At 42.9% G+C, this 24135-nt stretch overlaps 1 protein-coding gene across 8 annotated transcripts in view; it reads left to right on the plus strand.

Annotated features, from left to right (window-relative positions):
- The first annotated feature begins 399 nt into the window (after positions 1 to 399).
- Positions 400 to 24135, plus strand: part of CHD8 (chromodomain helicase DNA binding protein 8) — a 1687145-nt gene continuing 1663409 nt past the window's right edge. For 7 of the 8 annotated variants that reach the window (XM_069633907.1, XM_069633913.1, XM_069633911.1 and 4 more), the window contains exon 1: positions 400 to 538. The gene's annotated coding sequence lies outside the window, so the exon portion shown is untranslated. Of the gene's footprint in view, positions 539 to 577; positions 706 to 24135 lie in introns of those variants that run through there. The other variant, XM_069633908.1, reaches the window with a different exon arrangement.

A 24135-nucleotide genomic window follows, 5' to 3' on the forward strand; every position in this document is an offset into this window, starting at 1 on the left:
ACATTTTTAAAAAGTGTAATTTAGCCACACTATAGCCTGAGCTGAAGATGACAAACTACTATACCAAATCCACTGGGCGTCGCAAAGGCTCCCTGACCGCCTATGTCTGATTTGTTTGAATGTTATTTCTAGACTGGCATTGCGTTCAACTACTATTTCCTTTCCCCTACCGAAGGGCCCTGATCCACCTCCTTCTGCCTCCCTTATTCACAAGAGCTTCCTGGAAAGCAAAGTACAGCCTAACCGCATGAACGTTGCGTCACGTCACCCGCGCGTGCACTCTGCACAGGCCGACCAATAGCGAGGCGGAGAAGGAGAAATGCAATACTTCTATAGGTCAGGGCTGCTGACAGTCTGAGTAGTGACGCTACGCTGCTAGGCACCCGCGCAGACCCCGCCCTTCTGCCCAGCGCCGCTTCCTCAGCTCTTTCCGCTGCGGACACCGGGCGGCTCTTAAAGGGTGAGCGGGGCGCGCGCCTGCCGAAGGGGGAGGAGAGGAGGCGGTCGTGATGTCATAAGAGGTGGCCGGCCAAAGCAGGTAAGTCCCGCCCCGGGGTCCTAGGGCCCCGCGCCATGCCTTGTAGGTGGGGGTATTTTTGCGGGGGGTCGGTTGTGACGTCATCGGGTCCATTTAAAGGGACCCTTCGGTTCATGGTAAAGGAGTGGGTTAAGAAGAATGGGGATATGGAGCAGGCTGTAATTGAGGTAAATTCAATAAAAAAATGTTATGAACGCGCTATAAGTGTTGCGATGACGTCATACGTTATAACAAGAGACCAGCAGCCCTGTGAACAAAGGGTTGGAGGACAGGAGAAAACAATGTGTAACATGCGCTAGGATAACCTGTTATAGATACAAACATTGAAATTAGGAGTCACGTGGTAGAGTGTGGGATCTTATTTGAGTATATATTGTTACGTGGACAACTAAAAGCTGCCCATGATAAAGAAGGATAGATAATTTATATATCCCATGGTGGGAGAAGGCTTGTACTGAAACCCATGGTTGGTTGAATTCTGGGTCTGAATGATCCCCATTAGTTTGGTATGACGTATTTTTGCGTTTTCGAACTTGTAGTCCTTGATTTATAATTGGGCGATCCAGAATTAGCAGTCGCAGAATGCGACAAAACAGCACTGGAATTTTGTTTTCGAAATTGGGACGTGGATTGTGGTATTTAAGTTCTCGAACAAGCGTGATGGGGCATATGAAGGAAAGCATGGTTGAAGCGCAGTAAGAAAGACATTTGAAAGCAGTTGCAAGGAGGTGTGAACACCAAATTGGTTACAAAGAACTGAGTGGATGATTGATTTTCCCCTTCGTTGAGATTGCCATAGTATTTTTCTTAACTTGTTGTGAATTCGATATTGCTTTACGTGATTTTCTGAAACTGGTAGACTCATAAATTGATAAGATAAACGCCCATTTCTGAGACTACTTGAAATAACTTGATTGTTGCAATGACCTTATGTGGATCATAAAGAACATTGTGGTTTTTATTTCCCTTTCCTGCCCTGTTTTATTACCCAGAGTACTGCATCTTGCTATCTTAGTATATTATGTTTTCCTTTTACCGGTGTTTTTTAATGTATCCTAGTCGGTTATTTTTGCATATGTTATGTTTAATAAAAGTGTGTATGTAGTTTTGTTCGCTTGTACCGTGTTAGCCAAGGGTTGGATACAATATTGATCCAGAAGAAAACAAGTTGATACCTTAATTAGTCTAACAGTCACTTATTTAGCATTTTATGAGCTTTTGTGTAATGTCTGCACTTCCTCAGGCAGAGATGACATGATGCATTTGAAAAACATCACAGTTTACAGAGGCTCTCCTGCAGATACCCCAATATCTGTGCCTGTCTACCTGATTTTTTAGTTTTACTCAGAAAGGCACTTGGATGTTAAACCCCCCCCACACATTGCAGTGTTCACTGTGTTAAATAGGGCAAGGGTCAGTGAAAGTGGAGAGCAGGGAAAAGAAATGCACTTATTTTGCACTGTTGTACTTTGCTGTTTCGGTTGCTACTGTTTCACATTCACACCCCTCCTTGGGAGCATAGCTTCCCACAGCCTGCGTCGCCACAAAAGCCAAAGGAGGTTTCTCTCAACTGCGCCTGGTTTTCATCAATCATAAAGGTAAAACGGGCACGGTTAAGATATACCTCCTCCGCCTTTTGTGGTAATGCAGGCTGAGGGAAGGCTATGCTCCCAAAAGGGGGGTGAATGTGCAACAGTATCGACCCAAACGGCAGTCCAAAATAAAGGAATGTCTAATCAAGGAGGTGATGGGCACAGTATATAAATATGAACCCCTCTTGTCTCCTCAGACCCTTTTGCTCCTAAGCTAGTCAAGACTATTGCCCCTTTAGTGGCCTCTCAACTTGTTGAATTCTTCAATAGGTACTTCGATTCTGCTTGCTGTTTCAAAACAGCCACAGGCATCCCTCTCCTAAAATAGCAAGGGTATAACCTGGAGCAGGTGAACTTTCCACCCGTGACTTTCTTTCTGTATTTTTCTAAAGTGCTGGGAAGGGTTGTGCTCCTACCAATTTATTTAGACATCCACAGCAAGCAGATTTCCGCTCCTGTCACTCCATGGAAACTACTCTCCTGAATGTCTCCAACTTCATTGCCTCTGCTAAGCACACCACCCTATCCTAATTTTCCATAACTTGTCCACTGCCTTTATATATGGGAGTCCCAACAGGAAACACCCCAAAAATTACTGTATAAGTGGAAGAATCTGGGCAAAAAAGTAATATTATTTTTCACATATTACTAGTCCATATGTTTGTTCTGTATTTTATTAGAACATAGCACTTGTTGTGCTCAATCTCCAAAATGTGTATAAACTTTAACATTTATGCAAGATAGTCTCATACAGAAAATGTGATGCCCATAAAAATATTCTAGGTGCAAGCGAAGCAGAAAACAACGAAAAATATTAAGGTTTTAACACTGTACATATTTACGTACAGTAAATTGTCAACCTTTCCTTTCAGTGACATTACGGCTAAATGCATCTTAAGAAATGGCGTGGGAAAATGTACCAATCCTTTATACTTTGAGAATAGGCTCGCTGAATCAGTGTTGCAGGTGTTATTTCTAAAATACTATGAATTGTGCAGCCAGTTAGAATATGTGTGTTGTGATTCTCTAGTTCAGGGGTCTACGTAGTGCACCACTGTACATCTGATGTGGCGCAGACCACTTGCGTGTGTAAATAGGACGCAAGGGTAATACGTTTTGGCAGTTGGAATGGTTGAACCGCCTTCCTCAGAACCAAAGTACTGAACTTGTGGGTTGACCCCTGCGGAAAGTAAAAACAAAGCAGCAGAGAAACCTAATATTGGATACTATAGAGACCCGCAATTAAAACTTATGTTCAGGTCAGAGAGAAAATAACAAAAATGCACAATGGAAGAGCATGGTGAACACAGTACTTGTGGCAGATTAGAGCCCAAAAAGTCTGCTGGACCCATGCACTGTGTGGTTGGGATAGAGTAGAAGCATTGGCTAGTTGGTAGGATTGGCAGGGGTGGTTTGTGCGCATGCAATGAGCAAAAGTGTGTGAGGCAGTTGGTAAGTCAGTGTATGTGGCAGCACTTCAGTGTATAAGCATCTAGAGCTCTGTACTGGCTTGGGCAGGCTATATTGAAGGCCATCACTAAGTGGGGAACCGAATAGTGAAGGACAGGGTATCCATGGTTGGAGATACATATATATATATATATATATATATATATATATATAACTGTAGGCATGCAATAACATGGAGAGGCATCTGGGGTGTGTGCCGGACAGGGGGAAGGGGTGAAAACATCAGGCATGCTATTATAGATGTACCTCAATCCCTGCTGCATGTGTACTTTTGGATGCAAGCTAGCTTAACTAGCAAGTATGGAAACGTTTTTCGTCAGTGCAGCATACATAAGGACCATGAGAAGCTGAGGTGCAGGCGTTAAGAAAAATGAATAAATCTGTGTGCAGCACAGGGTACAATTGGTCTGTTTGCTGCAGCATAGTTTTACCTTCTAGACGCCTAGTAGCTGTGCCTCGTGATTTAAATCTGAGGCTTCTCCAGCTAATCGCAAGGATGTGTGTAAATGGTGAAGTTATGGGAACTACAATGTCCCTTCGGGGATTAGCACGCGCGGTCGCCATAAAATGAATAAATGGTATATATGGGCTAACAGTTAAAAGATGAAATTTGTGTGTAAACGGTATGTGCATGTTGCGAGTTTTCATCGGCTTGGATATGCAGGCTCTTACCTGATGACGGGCTATACTATACGGCAGTGTGAATCAAGTGTGCTGTTGTGCCTGGCGTGGTGTGTCTGGTGGATTGTTGGCAGCATTGCCGTGGCTACCTTAATGTGCCCCTCAGGTCGTGCTTCGCTCGAGGACTGGATAAAGCATTACGGCTATAATATTCGCCTTGGTGGTAGTGGCTTTCAAAGTGTTGATCACTCTGATCTCCTTACACGCTCTTCTTAGGATTCGCGATCAAACCCTTGCATGGTTGAATCCTACCCAGCACCTCTCCAATTCTGTCTCCTGGAACAACACCTCAAATCGCTTCTCTAACTTTTGGTGTTTCACAAGGCTCTGTCTTGGCTCCACTCCTCTTTACACTCTAAAACCCTGCTCCTGGGGCACTTATCTCCTCCTTTGGTTTCTAGTACCAACTCTTTGCAGACGGTATCCAAATCTTCTTCTCTTTTCCTGAACTCTTCCCCTTATCTCTATTGACATTTCCAACCGCTTCTCGGCCAACAAATATTGGGTGACTTTGCACTCTGGTGTTAAATTGTTACAAAATAGGGATGCTCTTCTTCCCAGCCAAATACGCCATCTCCTTCCTATCCCGTTCACACCTGATGTCGCTCTCCACTACTCCTCTTCAGCTAGCACTTATCTTCTTTCGTCCCAAAGCGACTCTCCTCAACCTCCTAAATGTTAGTTAAATCAGGCACTTTCTTCCTTTCAACACTGCCATGCATCCCGTTTCTTCTCTAAAGTGGACTACTGTGCCAGCATCTTCTTTGGTCTCCCCAACTATACTTTCTGCCCTCTTGACAAGATCATTAACTTTGCTACCAGGCCTCTTTGAACTTCCTCTTACCATCACCAGGCTGGATGGCTGATGGGCCAGATTTAAATTTCTTCGCCTGGTTCACTAATCTATTCCCAGTCAGGCACCCACTATATCTGTCCTCTATCCAACTTTGCAAGCCTTCTCGTAAGATCTACTCTGCCTCCTTGCCTACCCTAGTTTCACCTCGCCCCATGTACTTCATATTGCTCTGGCTCTTTCTTGCTCTTCTTGCTTCACTTGCATGGAATTCTTTCCCTGGACATCAACTTGTTCAAAGCCATACTGCAAGCCTATTTCGTCACTTCAGTTGCCCTCTTAACCTAACTCTCATCTGCCTTCAAGCTAACATTTTTCCCTCGCCTCTAACCCGTCTCATTTTCTCTGCCTCCATTCTAGCCCTTAATCGATCACGGTCACATCCCTAACATAGCTGTCTGTATCGCCTACATACACTTAAATATGTTTGATGTTGAAATGTCCTTAATCCACGGGGCAGAAACTCTGGCTGCAAGCTACTAGGCAGCCATAACAAAGTTACTCGCCACCACAGTTTTATATGTACACACAGCACCCCATTTCTTAATCGCCAAGGGTCAAATATAATTAGGCAATGGGTAGTGCTGAGTGCACATTTTTCACCTTGTTTAATTTAAGCAATTCCACCCATGTACTGTTCTTGGTGACGGTTCCATTTACTTTCCACCACAACCTGATCCGAAGGTCACTCACTCTCCCCATTGTAGAAGCACACTGCTTCCCATCAAATTTGATGTCTATTGTATGCTCTTTTGTGATCAATAGCATTATTATTTTATGTATACAAATATAATATAAAAAAAAATTCGACCCTTTGGTTTTCGGTCCTTTTTGTTTCGACCCTTTGGTCATTCAATCCTTTGACCTAGAACTAATGTAACCATTCCTCGGGTGCAGCCAACCTAAACTTTGTCTTTTGAAGCTTAGTTGTAGCATGCGGGAGAAATGTCAGTTATTTTGGGTTTAAATTCTTTTTTTAAAACTATGTTTCTAATAATCGTAGTGTTAGGATAGGTTGGCTTCAATAGTGGGCTGATCTTGGTTTTGGACTTTCACTGACGAGTGCCTTAATTAGCTAGGGAAAGATGGGGGTTCTTACCTTTTAAACTACAGCAGTGAGATGAAGTCTGAGTCTGTGTTCTTCTGACCCGCAATAGGAGTTAGATGTTCCTTACGTACGTATCTCCGAATGATGTTCTCTACTAGAACAGATGCATGTGTAGTCACTCCCAAGTATCCCGGCAGCTTTTGCTATTACAAAAGTTCCCTTTTGTCGATCAGTACGTCTAAATGTCCTTCTGTGGTAATTTAACCCTCTCAAGTATGACACTTTGCATCTGGTTAATATATTGAGCAGCTCTGAAATGCAACACCACTGGGGATTTCATATTTCTTGTTTGTACACATGATTTATGTCCTGCCCATCTAACCTTTGACTTTGTGTAGTTAAGCATGCATGAGCATGTAATGCCACATGGAGCATATTTGTTGCATTACAGGTTGAAAAGTGGTTGTCTAATAGTTTGGCCAGTGTATGGCGCATGACTAATGTCGTCTAATCCACATGATACTGTGGACAATTGTGACAGGGGTGTGTACCCATCTTTTTCTGAGAACTTTTAATAACCTCTCCCATGGGTTGATAAACTGGATATTTTATGTTGATGTTCGGATATTTGTACTGCACGCTATCACCACCGGAGTGGTCCTCGGGTGGATGTGTAACAAAGGAGGAGTAGGTTAGGCATGTTAGTAGGACAAAGTTTGGAAAAGAGCAAGGGAGCTGTGAAGTACTGTTGGCAGCTTCAGTTCGGTTAACACCGTTCGCCAAGCATATTGGTTCCGAGTCTGTCGTGTGCTGTTGTTTGGGGGTCTGTGTGGTGTGGTGTGGTTGTTGCGGTGTGGTGAAGTGCGTGCAGATGTCCGCGGCTTTAATAGGTGTGTTTGGTATGAGTGTGTGAGGAGTGCAGAGGTTTAGTAGTTTTTGGGGTTGGTTAGTATCCTTGTTAGGAGAGATGCATATTCCTATTGCGTCTCCTTCGTGATTTCAAGAAGGTTGTTTCCTTTCGGTGGTTAAGTTGCAGCGTGATAAGGCTGTCTCATCTTTGTCTCGAGAGGATAGCTCACGGGCAACGTGCTCACCTTGGAAGCAAGATAACAGAGCAGCACGGGTAAGATCCCTGGGCCTGTGCTTAGAAACCTCTGGGTATTAAGAGCATTATAAATAACCAATCAGATCGAATCATACAATTACGATAAGTTAGCTACTTTCGTGTTTTCATCTTTGTATTCGGCCAGTCCTCTCATCCCAGTTTGTCTTTGCTGTAACCTAGGTTTTGGATTGATTTACGTTCAAGCTATGCCCGTGCCCTACAACCTTTCTGAGTGGGCAAGGTTGTTGGTGGTGTTGGGCATGTATGCTAAATTTCTGTCCTCATGGGGTTGTGGCTTGTGTTCTATTCCACCTAGTGTTCTCTCTTGTAGGATTTTCCCTTAGTTGGTCCTGGGTGCTGTCTGTGCCATCATATATTCTGTCAATCTGTTTGTGTTTGCTGTTAGATTGTTTCAGTTTGGTTCCGAGATGTTGAAGAGCCAGGTTTTTAGAAGTTTTTCTAAATTTTATGTGGTCTTTCTGATTTCTTTTGGGAGGTTTTTCCAGGTTTTTGTGGCTAGGTGGGAGAAGGAGCCTCCCTAGTTTTTTCTTGACGTATGGTTTTGGTTCCAGGCGAGTTTCATTGCTTGATCTGAGTAGTCTCGTTGGCTTGTAGATTTTCTTTTGTAGGAATTCTGCTCCATGTCCGCTGACTGCCCTGTGTGTTATGCACATTGTTTTGAACGTGATATAATGTTTGATTGGGAGCCAATGTAGTATTTTTATTGCTGGAGTGATGTGGTCTCTTCTGGATAGTTTGAGGAGTCTGGCTGCTGCATTTTGAATGCGTTGTAATTTTCTTCAGGAGGTATTCCGGCGTCCCGAGGTAGAGGCTGTTTGTGTAGATTCTTGACATGATGAGGGCGACTATTGTAAGTGTTTTGTGGGTGAAGGAGAGGAAATGTAGGATACTTTTTGTGTGAAGGAAGAAGCATTTCTTATAGCGTGCAATGTTGTATTTTTCGAAGATCTGATTACTGGTAGATGTTGAAGTATAGTGGCAATAGTAACGATCCTTGTGGGTACTCTAGTCGTTAACTCGTGGAGTAGATTTGGAGGGTTTTATCCATACGGTTTCTGTTCTGTCTGCTAGGGGTGATTTGATCCAGAGTAGTGCTGTGTCCGTTATACCTGTATCTTCCAATCTTTTGATTAGGTTGTGATGGCTTACTGAGTTGCAGGCTGGGGAGAGGTCGAGCAGAATCAGAGCCGAGGTTGTGTTGGAGCCTGCGTTTGTTTTTAGGTTGTCCCAGATGGATAGCAGTGCCGATTCTGTTCCTCTTGCGGGTCTGAAGCAGACTTGTGCTTGGTCTAGCAAGTGGTGTTTTTCTAAATGTTCTAGGGTTCATTTGTGTACGTATGTTTCTAGGAGTTTCGCTGTGTAGGGAATGCATGAAATGGTTTGTAGTTGGAGGTCTTCCACATCGCCACTTGTATTTTTTAAAAGTGGCTTACTATATGCTGATTTGAAGGATCGTGGTACAGTCCCTGTTGTGAGCGACAGATTTAAGAGGTTTCTCTAGTATTCCAGTGGTGTTCTTTGTGCAAGGATTCATTTGTAGATGTCAGGGGGCAGAGATACACGGGTGATCCTACTTTCTTGCTGTGTTTTACCAGCTTGATGAATGTGTCTACTTATATTTCCGGGAAGTGAGGTCCGGTTGGTTGAGTGTTAGGGTTGATTGGTCTGTTTTGCATGATTTGTTGGATGTCATTGATTTTGTTTTTGAAATGATCTGCCAAGTTGTTGGATAGTTTCTGTGAGGATATTCAAGTGTTGTTGCAACCTGGTGGGTTTCTCATTTCGTTTGCTGAACATTTCTTTTTGTGTGTTGGTGGTATTGGTGATTCTGCCATCATAATGCCTTCTCTTTGCCTTTTGAATTTCCTTCTTATATGATCTGATTGGTTTCTGGAACTGGGTTTTCTTATCTTGGTCATATTCTTTCCACCATTCCAATTCCAGGTTGTTGGTCTTGGTGCTTATTAGTGGGGTGAACCATTTTGCCATAGCTCTTTTTCTTGATGGGGTAAATGGTTTTTCTGGGGCAATGTTTTCGATTGTATTAGCATTTGTGGAGTAGCTCCGCTTTCTCGTCTAGGTCTGCCTTCGTCAGTTCTGCTGCTGATGGTTTGGTCATCTCCAGTTCTATTAGGTTGCTTGCTTTGACGGTTTTTCAGTTACCTTTTGTGGTGGTTGGCTTGAGGGGCTGGATACTAACTTGAGTTTGTAGTGTTATCACGAATGGAATGATTAGATGGTTGCATTTGCATCAGTGGTGCCATGGTGGTGTTTTTTCTTGGAGAAGATTGCCTCAAGGGTGTGTCCTGCCGAGTGTGTTGCCCTTTTGACCAGCTGTTGTTGTTTCATGGTTGTTAGCTGCCCAATTAGTGAGTTTTGAGAGTTGCTGTGTTTTTCTTCTAACCAAATATTGAAGTCCCCCAGGATTATTAGATGTTCGTGTTGAATGGCTATGTTGGTGATGGCTTTTATGAAGTTGTCGACGAAGGTTGCATTGTATGTCGGTCTGTAAACCACTATGAATTTAATGTTTTTATTATTTATTTTTTTATTGCATTAACAATTTTTACAAAAAGAAAAAGCATTTTGAATCCATAAGTCCATATTAATTCCTAAAAAAGGGAAAGGAAGAAATCCCTCCCTCCCAAATAAAAGCCTATGGCTTACGTCTGTCAAACAGACAGACCATCTTCTCTTTAGTTCTTCAGGGTCTCTCTTTAGTCCTTCCGAGTTTCTTGAATGTTTTTTCTGTTCCCTTTAGACCCTGGATTTTACGATTTCAAAAGGCCTAAAGACATGCGAGTCCGAGCTCTCCAGATCTTTCTTTAGTCTTGACCTTGTAGGCCTTCTTGTTTCATCCGTCTTTTTGCTCCAGATCGATAATCTAAAAAACAAAGTTTCCCCAATCACACAGCGAGTGTCGTCGCCGTTTGACAGGATTCTCCACCAATCGACTTCTGTTAAAGTTGTGAAGGCTGACATTTATTTTTCCCAAACATGTATTTCTGGCTTGGCAAGTTCCTTCACAACTTAGCAGGAGGTGTCTGCTTGTTTCCGCTTCGTCTTCCTTTTTACAAAATATGCATTTATTCGTTATAGTTTGTTCTCTTATGAACAATACGTCATTTGTTTTAAGCTGGTTTAGAAAGAATTTTAAAAAGATCCTGCTACAGGTTTCATCAGGAAATTTTTCCAGATAGCTTCTAGTCTCATTTAGTCGCTTTGCCGTTGTGGGGGAAGTATTTCTTTGATCCATAGCTGTTGGCGGTTTCGCCGGTGGCAATCCAGTCCAGTTCTAGACGTTTTTTAGATACACTGTCTGGGTTTCTTACCAGCTGGTCTATCGTGGCATCAATCTCATTCAGTAATTTAATATTTTAATTTTTTCCACTCAGTCAGTTGTTTAATATTGTCCTTCTCCATTTCTCTCCCAATCAGATCAAGAGCCTTTGGCTTGTTTTCCTGTATGATCTTCCGATACAACACCAACAGTTTCTCTCTTTGATCGCTTTTAATGATGAAAGACATAATTCCCGTCTGAGTGGCATAGGAGTGCTCTGTGACAATCCAAGCACTTGCCTCTAGAAAAAGCTCTCCAATTTACCAGAAAAAGCTCTCCAATTTAATCCACAGGTTTCCCGGGAGGGGAGGCATGGCCTCCGTTCCATATAATATTGCAGGGACCAACCTTGCTTTGTAAAAGGTTATTGCTGCTAAAAGCGAGAATTTCCCGTATTTTTTTTTTTATCAATGATCTTTGCTTGTGTGGTTATTTTGATCCAAAGCATAGGTTTCTCCTTGGGTTATTACTTAGAATCACTCCCATGTATTTACTCTTTCTAGCTTTTGATTTTCTACGAACCAATTCTGTTTTTGATTAGTTCTGCCATAGGGTTCCCACGTGATGACAATCTGCAAATGAATATAACAAAAACCAAGGTGATGACCTTGGTTTTTGATATATTCATTTGCAGATTGTTTTCATTCATGTAGTCTGCCAAGTTGGACAGTTGCCCCTGTAGTCCCACCGAAAGAAGATCTAATAAAATTGTCATCTGCATAGAGAAGACGTGGTACTGCTTCCCCTCCCATCTTTGGTGGAAAACATCTCACATTGTCCTGCGTTTTTGCATAGTTCGCCATATAAGCATTGTATAGCGAGGGCGCAAGGGGACAGCCCTGTTTAACACCTCTTGCTGCTTTGATACCTTCCGACAGAAGTCCCTCTCGACTTAGCCGTACCTTCATTGATGTATCTTGGTACAGTGCTTTGATTGGGGCTAGTATTGGCTCGGGACACTTTAGGTTTTCCAGCTTTTTCCATAGTAGCGGTCTATTGACCTGGTCAAAGGCTTGGACCAGGTCAATAAAAGCCACATGCACTTGTTGGCCTGTTTGAGCGATCTTTGCTTTTATTATGCTCATCGCTAGGCTATTCAGAGAGGTCCCTGCATTCTTAACAAAACCTGTTTGAAAGGGGTCGGATCTATTTTCCTCTTTCAGCCAGGTTTGGAATGCTTCCAATGCAAAATTTCCAAAGATTTTTCCGATCACATTCAAAAGCGAGATAGGGCGGTAATGTCCTGGATTCTCTGTCCCCTCTCTTGAAAATTGGGACTACTACTGCCATTCTCCAAGAACCCGGGATGTTTTTTCTTGATAAAATTTCTTGAAAAGCTTACTAATAAAAGCTGCCCACAGCTCTGGATTTAATTTTAGATCGCTGTTCGCTATCCTGTCCGGTCCCGGAGCCCTTGAATTGCTTATCTTCTTGATTTGTAAGATGAGGTCTTCACTGTGCAGGATGTCCCACGGAGGATTTTCTTAGTTTTTGAGACTTTCTCACTTTGGTTCCTGCAATCAGTGTTATTTACTGGGCTGTATAGTTTCTCAAAGTGGGATATCCAATTGGTTTCACTTAAATTGTTATGCAGAGCATTCGTGGTTGCATTTGTTCCCTTTATGAGGGACCAAAATTCCTTTGATTTTCGGCTGCATAACGTTTTTAACATGGTTTCCGCATCTTTCTGGTATAAGTAGGCTTTTTTTGCCGTATCCATGCTTTATATTCATTACGTGCTCTGCCATCTCATCTTGTTCTCTGGCAGATCAGATGTTGTTGCCAATCTTTTCATTTTTCTCAAAGTTCTTCTTTTTACAACTACTTCTCGGTTGTAAGTGTGTTGATGGTCAGTCCGAGGGGTTGGCTTCTTCCCTTTTACCATATATTCTTGTAAGAGTGCTGCATACTTTAGGATACTTTCCCCTCTCTTGATCTTTGTATTGCACATTGCAGTGTAGTTTTTTGTGAGTTCAATAATTTCCTGTGAGCTTGAGTCTGTTTCCCCTTGTATTCACTTGGAGGTCATGCTTATTCCAGTGTTTAGGTTTATGTCTACTGGCCCAACTAGCATATAGTATGTTATGGTCACTGTGTTTTTGTTTTTTTCTACTGTGAATTTTTTCATCAGTCCTAAGAGGTCTTTTGAAACAAACGTGTGGTCAATAGTGCCTGTTTGGTCACCTCTTTGCCATGTTGGTATATTCACATTACCTTTTGATCTCAGCCAATGTAAATTGTGGAGGTCTCTTGCCGCTAATGTTTGTTCCAAGCATCTACCTCTCTCCAGCACTTTTGCCGAGTTGCTCAGGTGGAGTCTTTGGTTCCCAATTCCTGGGCAGATGGCATTGAAGTCTCCTGTTATTATTGTGTAATTGTACCCAAAATGTACACCTGCTTCATCTAAGCTGTTATCCAGGGATTCGATGTATGCCTCTTTGCTAATGACTTCAGGATTCCAATACGTGTTTATTAAGAGAATTTTTTTCTTCCCTCTCCTCCATGTCATAGGCCCCTATATATTTCCAGGAGAATAGTACCACTTGGAATAGGTACATTGTTGGTAGCTGTTCCATCACCTCCAGACCACTTACTAATTTAATTGCTATTAGTAATGCAGCCGTTGGTCTCCCCGTTAAACCTTTTTTTGCCGGCGTGTTGACTATCATGTATCCATCCATCCGAGTTTGGTTTCTTCAGGAGCCATGTCTCCTGAAGGCAGATTATATCCATCTACTAAGTTTTACGTCACTTTATCATTAGATGGGTAAAGCCTCTGGTGTTCCAAGACATCAAATCCATGGATTTTTTTCAAGGTTGGTTTCAATTCGACAGCTTTTTGTCCGGCGATGGTTTCCGCTGTCCGTTCTTTTTTGCCTAGTTGCTAGTCTCTTATTTAAATGGCGTGCTTATGATTTCCATGTCCACTTGACTGGAGTATTTTTGGTGGTGTTATTTTGTCTTAACAGCATCTCCTGTTTGTTTTTAGTGTGGTCGGCCCATTTTCCCTGTTTGCTGTTTTCATTATTGCGTACACCTTCTAGTTGTCGTGTTTCCTTTCTTTCAGTTCTTGTGTGATCTTCCTCAGTCTGATGATACATATTCTCTTGAGGTTCTTGAATTTCTCCTTCGGTACCGCAATTGATCTTGTGCTGCTTCTCTTTCCTATCCCCGTTCCTAGTCGGTTTTTCCATTAACTTTTCTTGTCTTGTGTTTCAACTTATTTTCTACCCTAATCGCAAGCCTTTCATAGATCTTTGTGTCTCTCGTTATTCTTTCTTGGTCATCTGACATATGGTTTTCTTGGTCTTTCTGTCCCTCTCTGTGTTGTTCAATTTCCGTCATAACATATCCCAAGATTTTTACTTGTTCCCCCTCCCTTTCGTAGCAATTCTCCAATAACTTGGGATCTGATGTTTAGATAGGATCTATCCTTCCTCGCCCTTTCACACGGTTCGACTATCCATAAGTCCTGACTCTGGATGTCCTGTAGTTTCGGAATCTGGGCAAATATGTTTATAATAGTTCGCTTATTCATAGTTAGACCATCATTTTCGCGATGTTTGCGTTCCAATTGAAAGATACAGGTGCTTTTTATTTTCGGTATTGCCGACTTCCTGTCCTCTTTCCTTAATGTTGGTTTTTGGATTCGTCAATGGGTGTATGGCCATGGATTCGCAGTTCTTGATAAAGAGGCTTGAGGTTTGTCAGTTTTTACTTTCGGGTGTTTTTTAAATGCTATTGCAACGCCGCCTCCTTTATTTTTTCCTGTTTAACTCCAGACATTTGAAGTTGGTGGATAGGCAGCTTTGGAGTGTGATTTTTGTAGTTTTCATCCAGCCATGTTTCTGTGATGAATAGGATGTCTATGCCATTGTCGCAGAGAAGGTCAAAGATCTCAGTGTTTTGACAATGGATCTTGCGTTTATTAGGTTGCAGTGGATTTTGAATGTATAGTTTGGTTTGTGCTTTGTCGGCGTTATTTTCTGACTGGTGTTACGGTTTCCTTCCAGGTCGATCTTTAGTTGAGGTGTTGGTACATTTGTGTCTGTCGTCAAAAAGCTCTTCTAGGTTCAGTCTTTGGGGTATTTGTTTTCGTCAGGCTCCTCTTGTTTTGGTGATGTAAGGGGTTAGAGCATCGATTTTTCTTGCCATCTCTAGCTTTGTCCGTTCTTCTGCATGGTTTGTGTTTGGTTGTTGGTCATTCTTGATTATGTTGGGTCGGTTCGTTCCAGTGAGTGGTAATTTGCTGGGTATGGCGTTGGGTATAGGGATTTCTCTCTGCGCTGGTTTTATCGTTCACGTCTGTGGGAGTGTGTTCTGCGGTTGTGAGTCTTCGGTGGTGTTCAATTGGATTAGTTCTTTCTGCTCTGTCTTTCCTTTTCCAATTCGTTTTCGCAGCATTTTGAGTTTTGAGCGTTCATTTTGTTTGTTTTTTTTGGTTGGTTTGTTGATGCAGAGTTGGTCTTTGTGCTTTTGGTCCGTCTGTCTTGTGGTGATGTACTGGGTGTGGGGGATGGTCCGATATGAGCTTGGGCTCTGTCTGTTGGTGTGGTCTAGTTGGGTGATATCGCTAGGGTGGTTCAGTCGCTGTTTCGAGTATGGGCTGTCTGGTTGGGGAGGTCTACTAGGGTTTTATCACTAGGGTATTTCAGTGGCTGTAATATGGCTCTACCTGGAAGAGACTTACAGCAACAAACAATTCAGTGGTGTGAAGCAGGGTACTGTTCACAGCACTATCTCAGAATGTCAGGGCTAATGATCACAGTACCATCTTAGTGCAGTAGGGCTAATACTTGCAGTGCTGTCCAAGTGTGGCAATCTAGAAGCGGTTTAAAGGCTTTCTCGCCAATTCTCTAATGGTCTGACGTAGGCCGATATGGATGATAGTCACGGTACTATCCCAGTGTGGGACAGGGTGATAATCACTGTTATTCTCGAGAGGCGCAGGTTGGTAATCCCAGTATTCTTCTTGTGATGTTTCCTGGATGTGACTTAAACTAATATCCACATATCTGTATATGTGCTGCAGAGGCTGTTAATTACAGTACATGGTAAAAACCTAGGGTTGCAGCACAGTCTAATAACCACAGTACTATCCTAGAAGGCAGAGGCTAATAATCACAGTACTATTCTATTGTGGTGTTTTCTAGGCGTGGCTCAGGTCACCATGTGCTAATTTCCAAGCGTGTGGCGCTGTCAACCAATCACAATATCCTAGAGGGCACAAGCTAATAATCGCAGTACTATCCTAGAGGAACAAGGTAATAATCGCTGTACTATCTTAGAGGATACAAGCTAATAATCACAGTATTATTCTGTTGTGCTTTCTAGATGTGATTCAAGTCAGTAAGTGGTAAACTCTAAGGGTGTGTTGCAAGCTAATAATCACAGTACTATCCTGGAGAGCACAAGCTACTAATCACAGTACTATCCAGATGTGATTCAAGTCACTAGATGGTAAACTCCAAGGGTGCGGTGCAAGCTAATTATCCTAGATGGCACAAGATAACAATCACAGTACTATCCTGGATGGCACAAGCTAATAATCGCAGTACTATCCTGGAGGGCACAAGCTAATAATCGCAGTACTAACCTGGAGGGCACAAGCTAATACTCTATCCTAGAGGGAGGGCACAAGCTAATCACAGTACTATCCTAGAGGGCACAGGCTAATGAGCGCAGTACTATCACAATGTAAGTAGGTTTATGTGGCAGGGCTTCCAGAGTAGAGTGATTGCTCTACTCCCGACCCTGGCCACCCCTACCTTGTCGCTGCTGGTTGTCGGCTGGCCACTGGCTTCCCTGCTGACACCTGACACTTTCTGGAGCCGCCACAGTTGGAGCTGCCCTTTGCCTCTGGGCCCTTAGCCGCTGGGGCTGCCGGGCAGAGGGCTGCCCTAGGTAGGTCAGTGAAGATCATACAGAGGGCCAATCGGGTCCTGGGCGGGATGGGAGGCGGAAGGGAGCAGATCAGGAAGGGTGAGCCAGGAAAGATCGGAGGGGAAACCACGGGCTGTGGGCTGTTAATTAAGATGGAGGCTGCAGCTATGCCCCAAAGGAACGAATTATGAAACCGATTTGGCTTCTTTTTCTGTAAGAAATCCTTTGCATCATATAGAGGTTTTAAGTAAGTATTGATTTGATGTCCATTTTTGGTTTTCGTTTTGGATATTTTTTTATTGTGCATTTAGTTATTTTTAAACTAAACTACATTTAAATGAAAATAAAGTACAGATAAAAAATAAGATTATAACATATATCGCCTTAGAATGTTAAGACGGGGAACAGTGTGAACTTACTGTTTAATTAAATGTGGCTGTGGCGATTGAGCAACCCTCCCCAAGAACTACTGCCATACTGCGTATGGGGCAGCTGTAATTATCAGGTAGCTGTATGGGGTGAAGAAGTACGCTTATGGATCAGTTTGCTTATGGATCGGTTTATCAGATAGTTTAAATTCAACTCCATACTGGAGACGGAAAAAATATTAAGATACATCTGTGTAAAGACAAAAGTGTTTTAACTTCCAATTTATTTGTGTTTTGTTGCCTTGTTTTGATTTAATTGCAGTTGTCATTTTTGTGAAAAAACCATTCAGCTGGACCGCTTTGATTTAAAAAATAAAAGGTATGATTTATACAATTGGTGTCTGTGATATATTTACCATGTCCCTTCCACAGCTGTGATCCTATGGTGACAAAGTGTGCTTAAAACATGAGGGTGGTTTCATTCTCTCCACAATATCCGTGTTCCGGAGCACTCTCTTATCAGTGTGTAAGCGGCAGGGATGGCACTTCTGCTGCAGACCCCACATACACACAAGTCACATGTAATAGAATTTGTTCCTTGCTAGGGCCCTGTAACATAGACATCTGCTGGTAAGATAAAACGTGCTTTGCCCTTATGTTGCCCAGTTATCCATTTGAAACGAAGACATTGTAATCTCCATATTACCGCTACCTTTTTTTGTAGTTGTAGTGAACGTTTTGTTGTTTCTGGTGAATATTATCAGTCTGTGAGCTCTACCCACTTTTGATCTGTTTGTGTTCCAGTATTCACTTAGTAACTGACTGGTCCAAGTTCATTGGAGGTCAGTGGCTGGATAGCTCCATAGGGACCCATATGCACCTGTCGGCCTGTTAAATGGATAGCACCCTTTACCAGGAGATGGATTGCATGCGGGTGCAGCCATCCGACCATTAACCAGCACCCCAAAATAGTGACTTATCACTCGATACCAAAGAACCACTGAAATCTGTTCATTCAGGCACTACAAGAAACAGAACCCCTAATTTCTGAAACAAACTCTTTGTGTTATATCAAAGTAATGTATGCATGAATTGTAACATTTGAATCAATTGGAAACAAAGCAATGTATTAAGTGCCTTGATAAAGCCCAAGGAAGCACAAAACAATAGCATGTGCAGAGAAATGTTGGCACAAGTTTATTTATGAAAAACATTCATCCTAAAAGTCACTTTTAGCACAAGTTCGACAATGAATGACATTAAGTGAAGATTGTATGTTTTCTATGATGAATGTGGAACTATTTGAATAAAAACATAACATTGTATAACACCAACAAAAGTGTACCTCACAAATCTCTATAGGATTGGGAACCTGTGAGGCAGAAGAGTATTTTGAATGCGCATAGGCTCACATAGGATACCCCCCTTTTTCTGTTTATAGGTATTTAAAATTACATTGTTGAATATTGGTCTTTTAAAGTGATTGTGTGTTTAGTTGATTAGCTGTTGGGATGTTTAGTATTTCTTATTAGATTTGTGTATTACTGTGAGTTTTGTGTTTGTTTATGGGATGATGGAAAAGTACTTTGTGTACTAAAACATTTTAAAGGACAACCAACTGTTGAATTGAAGAGTTTACACGTAGCACCCAGAGTGGAATGGCAGACTGACTAATACTGATGAGATATTTTGATGAATATTAAAATCTCTTCTAAAATCTCTTCTAAACCTATCTGCAAAGATTGGCAAAACCCTTAGTGACTGCATGTACATCTGTTACAGCGATGAACATGATGTAAGGGTTAAGTACATGATGCACTTCTAGCTCCACACTAGTTAAGGTGAGTGATACTACACTTGAGATGTGACAGGGCCGGTTTCCAGACCCTGTCAGAAGAGATGGGTGAAACCTGACCCATGTGCCTGAATGTTGGAGAGCTGCAAGCCAAAGCTGCTGCAGGGAGAGGAATGCAGCGCCAGCAGACTCTGTTGTTGCCTGCCCACAACGGACCGCCCCACCCCACCCCACTAGGGACTCTCTCTTTATTAAAAAGGGCCTACTGAAAGGCCAGGATATCAGGGGGATGGCAGACAGCTATGGACGATTGTACTCTCTATGCCTGGAAAGTGGTATGCCGCATTGAGGAAAGGTGTTGGGCTTAAAGCCCTTTTTGAAGTTTGCCCAGCCCCCCTCATCTGTCTCTAGAATTAAGATAAGTGGACTGGCTAGGGATAGCTTACCAATCCTGTGACGGGCAGGATAATTTAAAGTATTAACAGGAAGAGCTGAGTGAGGGTTAGTAGGGTGAGGTCCGGAGAAGGACCCATACACCAACATAAGGACGTCTAGGAGTGTGGCAGTGGTTGTAGCGAGGGGTTCTCTGGATCAGTTGTGCTTAAGTAAGTGGGGGGAGTAGTAGAAGAAAGGTGGGAGTAATTGTAAAGGAGCACTAGTATTAACGAGTGGTAGTAGCAGTGAAAGGTAGTAGGAGGGAAGAAGCCATGGTAGCAAAAGAGCGGTAGGAGAAAGTTAGTGGTAGGAAGCTGTGGTGGTAATACGAGAGGTAGTGGTGGTGGGTAAGGGGAGGAGGGGGAGGGGGAGGAGGAGGGCTAGAAGGAGGAGGGGGAGGAGGGGGAGGAGGGGGAGGAGGGGGGATGTAGAAGGGGATAGTTGTGGTAGTGAACAGGGGAAGTGAAAAAGGATTGAAGTAAAAGGTGGCATGCTAACATCAAAGGGTGGAGGGAGGAAGGCAGAAAGAAAGATCAGATGGACTGAAGCCTAATGGTGGAGTAGAACACAAGAGAAAATGGAGTAGACGGGCAGGGTGAGGCTGTGCGTGGCGAATTCTAACGAAGTGAGTGTAAGGTACTATTCCCCCCACCCTTTTAGAGAGTAGGCTGGTAGCAGGTGTTATATAGTTTTTGTCTTCAGCAATGATGCAAGATGACCTATCACATTAGTAACCCACTGTACAATATTGGTAGCCATTGGGGTACCATTGTATTAAGTCCTGCTCTTTGTAGTCTTGTTTTCGGGATAATCCTGTGTTATGGAAACCATGAGACAGGCCTAAATTGCTGATGTGCACCCTTGGGCTCCCTCTGAGCTCATCCCTGCACCTTTAAGTGGTTTGGACCAGTACCTAGTCCTAGATGGGCCATGACACATCCTGTGTAGGTGACGTGCAATTTTTTTTTTTGGGGCCAACCTTATTGGCTGGCCTTCAAAATGTTTGTTTAGGTACTCGGTGAAATTGTTGGATTGGCTTAGTCCAGCCGTAGGTGCATGGTTATTTCTGCGGAACCGCTCCGCCCTCCGCCCTCGGGCCCCCCCCCCCCCCCACGGTCTTCCTTTAGTTCTGTTGGATTCTGCCTGGAAGTCTTCTGGTCTACTTAAAGGGTGGAGGAATTTTTTTCCAAAAGCCTCTGAGCAGGAGCTAAAACCAGCTCCTGGGTGTCAGCATCACCCTGTAGGCAGGAGCTACCGCAGGGGAACCAGGAGCTACCAGAGATGCTCCTTTAACTCTTTCCCATTTTTGATGAACCATTTTGTTTAAATGCGTACATTTCTTCTTCATTAACATTCCGAAATACTCAGTCAATTTCACATTTACCTTCTTGGAATGTGCCAAAAGTAGCTCCTGGTAGCTGTTGGTTTCAAGCTAACCACGCTCTACTATGGTAGAAGAAGGAGCTAAATGGCTCCTAGCTCCCCTCAATTTCGAGCCCTGCTCTTTAGCTGTAATTTTCAGGACCATGTTTGGCCATACTGGCTACGCTTGTGCCCCATATTCTTAGCTCCGCTCTGGTTTTTTGGCTGCTGGGCATCCTTGATGAACTGTCCTCCTCAACCCTGGTTCTGCCTGTAGGTTGGACTGCGGCTTCTGTGCTCAGACCATGTCTGGGCCATTTTAACACAGCTTTCTTGTTTTACAGCCATGGTGTTTCAGTTTTAGAACTGTTTTCTGCTGTTTGGCTGCTCCCCTTTGTGTTTCAAACCACAGGAATCCACTGGGTAGTGTTCCTCTGCCTTCCTGCAGCCATCTTTACTGCTATTTTCACTCCTAGCTTGTAGGTAGCTTGGTGGTTCCACTCCTGTGGAAGGGCGTTTTGTTTTGCTTTTTTGGTTATCTGAACTGTTTTTGGTTCGGCAAAGTCCCTAGGTAACCCAATACTGTAAACTGCCCTACAAAAGATTGTGTACTCTACTTGATTGTTTGGCTGTTACTAGGCAATGTTTTTTGGGGAAAAATGTGATCTTGACCGCTGGGCCCTGGGTTGGTGGGTTATTTCGAGATGCATACCCTCAGGGGTTTGGTGGTCTTTGGTGAAAGGTTTCTGCAGGTCCCCTTCTGTGTTTCTCATTAACTTACATTGACCAGAATGTTCAATGAAAGCACAGCTCACTCTGCATTCTTCCCTCCATCCTTTTTTCCCTCTGTTCACTGCAGTCATCATCTCCTCCAGTGCCACAGGCCTGTGCAGGAATGCTTGTCAAGAATTCGGTTTCTTCAAATAATTGCAAGCAACATTTATTAAGCCAACTATATCCTGTCTTACAAAGACCAGTATGTGTTAGCTTTGTATTTTTTTAAGACGGTCATGCAATGCCATTCCTTAAATAATGGGAATTTGCATTATTGCTACTGTAAAACACTGCATTTTCTTCATGCTTTACAGTAAAGTTTAGGTTAGTATATCTAAATATCAGCCTCAACTAAATTTTAATGGGGAAGAGGCATCATATGGACGAGTGAACACTTTTGAAAATGTACATGATTACAGTGTGAAATACTTTAGATGGCACCCTAGTTCTGTGACCTGCTGGTTGCATACATCTGCAACTGGTGCTCAACACACGAGCTGGATCCATACTCCTTGACATTCTGTTCTATCACCCTGTTAGTTTACACCAGCTACCCTGAAAGTGAGCTGGCCACAAACAACAATTTTCCAACTCGTTTTTCCAGTTCTGTGCCTCCTACCCAATCCACTTTGCTTATGTCTGTTACTTTCCTTCCCCTTACATAATTAATACACAAACCAACTAAATATGTACAGAAAGTAGTGATGAATAGTTGCATCCCGTCTGTACATCTACAGACTTGCTGCAATACCATCCACAGTATTTAGCCTCCAGAGCTCCCTTTGCTCTGATTATGATTGCCTTATATAATAGCACAAACATCAGAGAGGTGGCCAAACTGTTATTAGACACTCATCCAGGGCACGCAGGGTCTACTTGCCCACTCGTCCAGTCGATTAGATTTTATGAAGGGGCGAGTACCATTTTCAGGAGAAGTTTGAAACTTGTATTTAATGTATATTATTATTTACCTTGTTTGCAGTAAATGTCAAAGGATTCTCTGTGCATGGCTGGTGGCAGTGTGCCTAATATAAAGTTCGTTTTTGTGACATGCCCATTTTACAGAAAGCATGTTTAAATTGGTTGTCATCTGTTGCCAAGGGTCGAGTGCATTTTTCTTGGGTAGAGTAGGTAAAATAAAAGTTTGCTAAACCAATTTGCAAGACTAATGTCTTACTTTAGAAGTACACAAATGCTGTATTGTTGTTGCTATTTTATGTCTTGGGTACAAATAACTTCTGGTGACATAAAAAAAATATTAGTATACCATTGCTGATCAAATGAGCTTGTTTGCTAATCAAGAAAATGTTAATTAGTAACCGGCTAATCAATTTTTGAAAACTAATCTATGCCTTGGATTGTGTACAATGGACTAAAGGTTAAGTTTGCCTCTCACATGTTAAATTTGCAGCAGGCTATGTACTAGCTCCTGCTTACTAGGTGATGCCAGATACCCAGGAGCTAGTTTATCTCCAGATCATGAAATCTGAATTTCGACCCCAGCATAAAAGGTTATTCGAAAGCAATATCATTGCAAAGGTAAACCAATCAAATATCATATGCAAGTCATTTAGAACAATCCAATTAAATTTGAATTAATTTAATTTAAAAAGCAAACCTAAAAAAGCCCACTAACTTTAAAAAAAAAAAAAAAAAAAAAAAAAAAAAAACTGGACAACCTCATGGCTTTGTAGCCTGACTTGCATTATCAAGGCTGTTTTTATTATCCCTGATCTTTCAGTTATTTACATGGAGAAGCAACCATCCACATCTAAGGGGATGAAGTTTGTGGCAAAAACCCATTTCAGGACAATTCATGCTGGTCAATAGAATTCTTCCAAGAGGCTGCACATCAGAGAAAGCAAAGAAAGAGAGTAACATGAACGTTTGAAGGCCCTGGTGATGTTATCCCAGTCAATCCCAGGTAACTGGGGGAACGGGAGATCTAGAAGGCGTAATGTAAATCATTATGGGACTGATCATACTCGTCCCAGTCATAACTACGAGAGTATAAGAAAATGGAATGATGGTAATAAGAGAAACCTGAATGCAGTATGCATTGAAGGATAATTCAATGCAACCCCCGCCCATCTGGTGCCTTCCTGCTTGCCACTCTTTTCCCTACTTAAAGAGCCCGCCAGCCTCTCTTCCTTTGCAGCTGGGGAGCAGCTGTAAGTGGATCTAGGTCACCTGGCCTAAGCCTCCGCCCACCTTCTTAGCCCTGCCTCTTACTTCTTGCTCTTAACTCTTAGATGAAGGGCGTCTCTCGCCTGGGCGTCCAAAGTGAAGGGCAGGTCAAAGAAAAGGGCTTTTGCTGTTTGGACCTGTTTGGACCAGGAGGATCCAGGGTCCGACCCCCTGCTAAGACAGCAGGTAAGCATGCACCAACATGTGTCCCAACCGGTCATCCCCACCCTCTTGGTCACACTGTGTTGTTCCCTTGTGAACACCCCCTCCCCTCTTCCTGCACACAGGAGTCTGTCCTGATACATTCTGGTTTCACCGTCTTGTGGCCAATGCTGGATTTTACTTTTATGGACTTCATTGATTCACAGTGCGTCACCCTTTCTCAACTCTCATGTTGGACTTCCTTTCCATCTTGTACTCGTGTTGGCCCTGAATCATGCTGTTCCATCTTCATCTTGTATCCTGGCTTGCAACATTATGTGTTTCTACTGACTTCTGCAATTGTATTCGCTCTCCTCTCTTGCTTCTCCACTCTTTGACTGCTTACTCTGTTCTCTCCTCCCCTCCCCTCTCCCTTTTCCCATCTCCTTCCCTCCTCCCCTTACTTTCTTCTATGCACTTACTCTATCAGAATTGTCCCTGGACCTACTATGATAGCAACCTCGTCTGTCGCTCCCCCATCC

Source organism: Ambystoma mexicanum, chromosome 13 (assembly GCF_040938575.1).
Source record: "Ambystoma mexicanum isolate Mex_15411 chromosome 13, UKY_AmexF1_1, whole genome shotgun sequence".
Lineage (NCBI taxonomy): Eukaryota > Metazoa > Chordata > Amphibia > Caudata > Ambystomatidae > Ambystoma > Ambystoma mexicanum.